This window comes from Pavona decussata, unplaced genomic scaffold, assembly GCF_977016875.1.
Source record: "Pavona decussata unplaced genomic scaffold, jaPavDecu1.1 SCAFFOLD_174, whole genome shotgun sequence".
In the NCBI taxonomy this organism is placed as follows: domain Eukaryota; kingdom Metazoa; phylum Cnidaria; class Anthozoa; order Scleractinia; family Agariciidae; genus Pavona; species Pavona decussata.
Genome location: NW_028145585.1, coordinates 466,663 through 473,025, shown reverse-complemented (window position 1 = coordinate 473,025; position 6,363 = coordinate 466,663). Strand labels below are relative to the sequence as shown.

At 38.7% G+C, this 6,363-nt stretch overlaps 1 long non-coding RNA gene across 2 annotated transcripts; it reads left to right on the top strand.

The window, feature by feature from the left end:
* Positions 1-4,124: 4,124 nt before the first annotated feature.
* Positions 4,125-6,056, top strand: LOC146463830 (uncharacterized). 2 transcript variants are annotated; one of them, XR_014856802.1, is made up of 3 exons: positions 4,125-4,183; positions 4,266-4,349; positions 5,799-6,056. It is a non-coding gene; the product is annotated as an uncharacterized LOC146463830 (long non-coding RNA). The 2 variants fall into 2 exon arrangements; XR_014856803.1 differs by lacking the exon at positions 4,125-4,183 and having other exon boundaries at positions 4,191-4,349.
* Positions 6,057-6,363: the final 307 nt, after the last annotated feature.

Here is a 6,363-nt window from a genome sequence, read left to right as displayed (position 1 = left end):
AAGAAAGGATGACTTATAACCATAAAAGCAGATAGTGCGGTCGAAATAAGAAAGTTGGAACAGGCGAAAAAAATGCTCGAATATTTTTTCCCGGGGAAGGGTATTCTGAAAACGAAAAAGCGAGAAAACTATGTCATTAAATTGTATAATCCACTTCAATCCGGTTTAACAATGGAACTAGAGACTGATTGCCTCTATAAACTGCCGTTACACTGTTTACTCTGAAGAGGACTCCCACTCGTTTTATCGAGTCGACAGTCTTTCTTAGTCCAACAATTATCTGGACAATAACAATATACCGTACTAAGGATTAAGCTATTGCACGAAATCAGTTTTATTGTGTTCGACGCAGGAAGAACACTTCCTAACACGGATTTGAGCCGAGATTTTATGGGACTTGTCGTGGATGGGTCGATGGATCTTGGGACGTACATCTGGCATCCCCCGCATATTTTTTTGCAGGGGCGGATGACATCACAAAGAGAGAAAGCCTGGGATCGAGATTGGCCTGGGAGGATAAAGGAATGCACTCTCTAATCTACGATTATTACTAGTTTATCTGACTAAATAAATATCGCTGTTATTTTACAAGTGGTTAGATGTGTGTTTACCTTTTGAACGAAAAATCGGGACAGTTTGTTTGAAAGTGCAATGGATCACAAAATACACGTAAAATGCCATCCTAAATTTTCGGGGTTCCTCCAGAGCTACTCCTCATTTCCTGCACGAAAAGGGACGTCGGAGACGTTTCCAGCCGGCTCCTGTCGCCGAAAGTCGCGCGGTAATAAAACATGGAAAGCGCCATTTCATTCGGTTAGTATGCTATTTTAAGAAATCTTACCATTATTCAACGGTGATCACAATCACGTTTTTTCGTGCGAATGGCAAAAAAAAAATATATATATTAAAGTAGTTAAAGAAAATTCCGATCAATTGATAATTATTTGTGTTTTTCAGTGAATCTATGCTACCAGGTACTATGCATCATCGCTGAAGGAGAAGGAGTAGGGCGAAAAACGACCAGCTAATAACATCCGCAGAGTGCGGATAAGACTACTTCTGCCAGAAGCGCTGAATTAATTTCTCCATCGAGCAGTTAACAGAAGATGGTGTTTCATCAAAAAAACTTAGTTTAAGAAATGAGAGAAAAACCACATGCTTAACATTGAAAATTGTGAACTTGATTAAATTATTGGCTTTTCTCCCTAAAGTTGATATAACTTACGTTTTAAGCAAAGGTACATTGAAATAAAAAGTAAGGAATTATTGCAGAACGAGGATGAATTCTTTTCTCGTTTTATGCTATATGTTGGACTCCTGCCAAGTTCTTCTGGCCTCTTACATTGTTGTAGTCCTGTCTGAGAACTCCCTCTTCCTCCGCCTTGCATAGAGTGTGGCGAGAGAAGAGAGTCTTGTACAACTTGCTGGCGCATGCTTGGAACGAGCCAATCATATTAAAACTAGGCACCAGCCTTTTGTTGTCCGTCCGGGTTGTGCGGTCGGTTCCGAGGGAAATTGAAATACCCAATGTGTGTTATATATACGCGAAATTAACCTCATCCAAAAACTCGCCATGGTATATGAAACTCGAATCCTCCGCCATTTTCTCAATAAAATTGCATCAGAGCAAGTGATGGTTAACCATGGAAACTACTACTATTACTACAAAAGAAAAAGAAAAGGAAAAAAAAAAAAAAAAAAAAAAAAAAAAAAAAAAAAAAACAGGCTTGAACGGGATTCAGGCTTTCTTTCCGCAACTGCTCAAGTTGCATCTTTCATCCGCAGTTCTCAAACTCATTAATGATTCATCGAGCCTAAACAAAGCAAATCACTAACGTGAAGGAGATTTAGAAATGTGATCTTAATTATCATAAAATTTTGTGAACTTTTGTTTCGAATTTCTCCAAGAATTATCAATAGTTTGAGAAGCTATATCAAACACTCGAAAGAGTGTTTCCTCCTAATTCAAAACACCTGGAAGCTGTTAAAAAAAACTTAGCTGCGCCTCGTTTTTCCAACCTACTTCTCGGTGTTTGGAAATCGGGAGGAAACACTCTTTCTCGTGTTTGATCTATTACTTCAAGATATATGTTTCTTATATTAACATTCATTTATTCATCCTTCACGGGTATATTACGAACTCACAATATGAACCCAGGGGGGATACTCCGGATTTCAAGTAATGGGGATGATCGCATTGGAGCAAAAATCAAAACCCCCCCAAAAAATCCCCAGGACTTCCAACAAAACCCAAACAAACCCCTGGGCTAAAAATTGCTCCGCAAAAAAAATCCCACGCCAAATTTTCGAGCCTTAAAATTTTTCAGAGAAATTGAATGGTTGTGTTTGTTTATTCATCATAAGTCATTTCACAACACTCGAGACACCAAGAACATTTTCTGTTTCAACTAACATTATGTAGAATGACAACGCGGCTGGAATACGCAGGCACTACCAAGAATCTTGTTTTTAATACCCAAAATTTCTCTACTTAAATCAAGCCACCCAAAAGAATACTTGCCAAATTTTCCTACCCGAAAAAATCCCGGAATCAAAAATTTCAAACATCCAAAAGTCCTTCGACCATCCCCGTCACTTGAAATCCGGAGTACCCCCCCCCCCCCCCCCCCCCCTGCCTGGGAATATGAACAGCTCCCATTTGGCTTGATAACTCAGTTGGTAGAGCACTGCACCGGCAATACTATAGGATATATGGTATAATTTGTTACTTTAAATGGAACAGTTTTCGTCTTTGGATGCTGATATTTAGCTGATGGGGCGCTAAAACTATTGACCTATTGGATAGCACAAATATTGCTTTCCTGCCGAAAAAAGTCACTGAGCATCCTCTCTTCCTGAAAGTCATCAGGTAGATGCAACGATCAGACATCGTAAAATCAGGTAATGTTGCAAAACGGGTGGATTCCCTAGTTTTTCCACTCATTTGAATTGCCTTGTTTAATTTTGTTGTCCTTATAATGGATGTTCTAAGGTGCATGTCTGTCGCCGACAAGCCAGTCCGTGTGGAACAACAGTCTTTAATCTAAATTTCAATAATTATTGAAAAACCGATTACACAAGATGTGTAACAATATTGAGCTACAGAGGTCAACTGAGGGTAGGAAATAAAAATATCTTTTGTTAGTTTCAATTAATCCCGTTTGTTATTGCGCCTAGAGTGGATTTTAAATTTGTTTTAAAAAGATTTAGTAGTCGCGCTTTTGCCATCATTCACTCGTCGCGCTATTTTGTTTTAGAAACAAAAAAAGAAGCATCCACTGAGAAAAGGTTGAGGAGCTGCTATTTCATAAATAGAATACTATTTCAATTTCAGGTGTGCTAGGGCCAAATATCACTAATCTTATAATGGGAAACATAAGGAATAAAATAGAGATAAAGTTCGGGAAGCACAGTTGTCAGAAGGCCCGGTCCTTTGCTGTGTTAGCTTCAAAAATCGAAAGTCCAATAATTGTGCTTTTCTTTACATGGTGTTGGAAAAATCCCTGGACCGACTTATGGAACGTTCTAGGTCAAATGTATTTTTACCACTTAAAGGCGTCAGCTGATTCCGGGCGTTTTTCGCTCATTCACGGATTACTTGAGCCCACCAAAGGATATGCGCAGATACATTGCGCAGAACGTTTTTCTGCTCTAAAGGACAGTTCAGTTATCTCGTTTAATATTAACTATTTTGTACGTAAGGTGGCCTGCTTCAAGTCTGATGAATGCTATGATTGTTGAGTCATGTGTTTTCAGTTTTAAGACAAAAATCAGCCATGAGTAAAAAATCTTATCATACCTTGTCACTCCGCCAACAGGTCTGACTTTACAGCACATTCAATAAAATCCGAAAAAACGTAGATGGTAAGATGTATTTTAACCACTAAAGGCGACCATTGTTTCAAAAACGGCAACGCTTTTCAGCTCATTCTTGGATCACTTGAGCCCGCAAACGGATATCCGCAGAAAAAATTGCGCCGAACGTTTTTCTGCTCTTCATGACACGTCAATAATCTTCTTGAATATTAACTACTTTGAAGGTAAGGTGGCCAGTCTCAAACTAAGACTGATGAATGCTATGATTATTGAGTCATGTGTTTTCAGTTTCAAGAAAAAGGCCATCACTGATTACAAAATTTGATCATACACTACCACTCTCCTAACAAGAAGCATCTTCTAAGAGGTAAGATTTGATGTAAGAAAAACTTTCAGGGCTAGTCTTTCAAAACCTTGATATAATTCACTGTGAAATGTTCTGTGTTTAGTGTTGCAGGCACCAACAAGATGAACAAGTTTTGGGCCAAGATTGTAGTCATGTTGGTTATTGCTTCTCTGTTGATCGATTACAGGTCAGTCTGGGCTTTGAAACAAAATTTCCAAAAAATGGACTAAACTTCTCTCAGGGATGTCACCATAAAAGCTTTAAGATTCTTACAACAGTTTATATACATTTTTATAGTATAATAAAAACATAATGTAGATTTAGTAACTGAGAATGACTGATAACCACAGTTTATAACCAATGCTGCCGAGATACTGATGAGCAGATTTTTCTGACAGTCTTCAAAAGAATAAAGAATGGATGATCGACGTTTTTGAGGCCTCAAGTTGGTCAGGGGTAACACAACGACATTTCTGCTTGTGTAAAATTGTCAGTGTCAGCTGGGAGCTAACATTTCTCTCAATTCTACCAAATTTTACTCATTGTCTAAAATTTCTAAGATTTTCTTAAATTCTTTTTGGTGTTTAAGACTGAAAAAAATTCCGGAATTTTGAATCTAAGCCTAGGCTAGTTAGACACTGCACACCGTTTAACTCGCTTCAATTAACTGCAGGTTGCTATCTAACGGTCTATTGTGATACTATTGTGGCTGACGGTAAAAATAAGTGAAAAACATCCTGAAGCATATCTGCTCAGGGAAATGAGGAGACAGTTGTAGACCAACTGACTGTTTGGGCGGCAGACATTCTTGGAACACGCAAACAATTTTTCGAATACTGAGGGATAATTGCAACATAACATCGTTTTTCGGCGATTTGAGGTTTAACGAATCAAAGCAGCTAAAAGACAAATAAGCAAATCATGCTCGGAGAAAAAGGGGCAAATAGGGAGGACGATGGGAAAGTTGAAACACGGGGAAAATTGTCGGATGTTTCCCAGGGAAGGGTATCGTGAAAAGAAAAAAACAAAAAATCCGTCCCATGGCACTAATTGTAGTTGATTTTCCGGGTCAACTGGAGACTTACTGCCTCTGTGTACTGCCGATATATTGTTTACTCTGTAGAGGACTTCCCCTCGCTTTATGAAGACAATAGTCTTATTAATTCCTGTAATCACCCGGATAATAACAATTTATCGTATTTAACCCATTGCACGTAGCTAGTTTTATTTATCTGACTAAATAAATTTAGGTGCCCTTTTGATTAGTGATTAAATGTGTGTTTAACTTTTCCACGAAAAACCCGGACAGTTCGGTTTAAGGTCAAATGGATCACAAAATTCCTGTAAAATTCCATCCTGAATTTTCGGCGTTCCTCCAGAGTTACTCCTCTTTCCCGTTCGGAAAGGAACGTTGGAGACTTTAGTCATTTCGCTCGCGATCGTTTCCAGCTGGCTCCTATCGGCGAAAGTCGCGCGGTAAGAAAACATGGATGCTGTTTTAAGGAATCTTACCATCATTCAACGGTGATCACAATCACGTTGTTTTTTGCTGCAAATGGCAAGAAAAATGCCAACAACAATATTTAAAGAAGTTAAAGAAAATTCCGATTAGTTAAAGGTTATTTGTGTTTTTCAGTGAGGCTTTTGGGCCATGGGCTACACATGGTCGTCGAAGGAGAAGGAGTAGGGAGAAAAACGACCAGCCAATACCATCAGAGAGTACGGATAAGACTACTTTTGCAAGAAGCGCTGAATTGGTTTCTCCATCAGCTGTCTTTAACGAAGAATTAACAGACGAGCAATTAACAGAAGATGGTGTTTCATCAACAAGCTAAGTTTAAAAGATGAGAGAGAAACCACAAGCTTAACAATGAAAATTGTAAACTTGATTAAATTATTGGATTTTCTCCCTAAAATTGTTTCTGATTTTTACTGATATAACTTACGTTTTAAACAAAGGTACATTGAAATAAAAAGTTAAAGAGGACCTATTGCAGAACGAGGATTATTATTTTTTCATTTTATTCCACATGTTGGACTCCTGCCAAGTTCCTCTGTCCTATTTGGTTGTTGTTGTCCTGTCTCAGAACTCCCTCTTCCTCCGCCTTGCATAGGGGGTGGCGAGAGAAGAGAGAGTCCTGTACAACTTGCAGGCGCATGCTCGGAACGAGCCAATCATATTAAAACCAGGCACCAGCCTG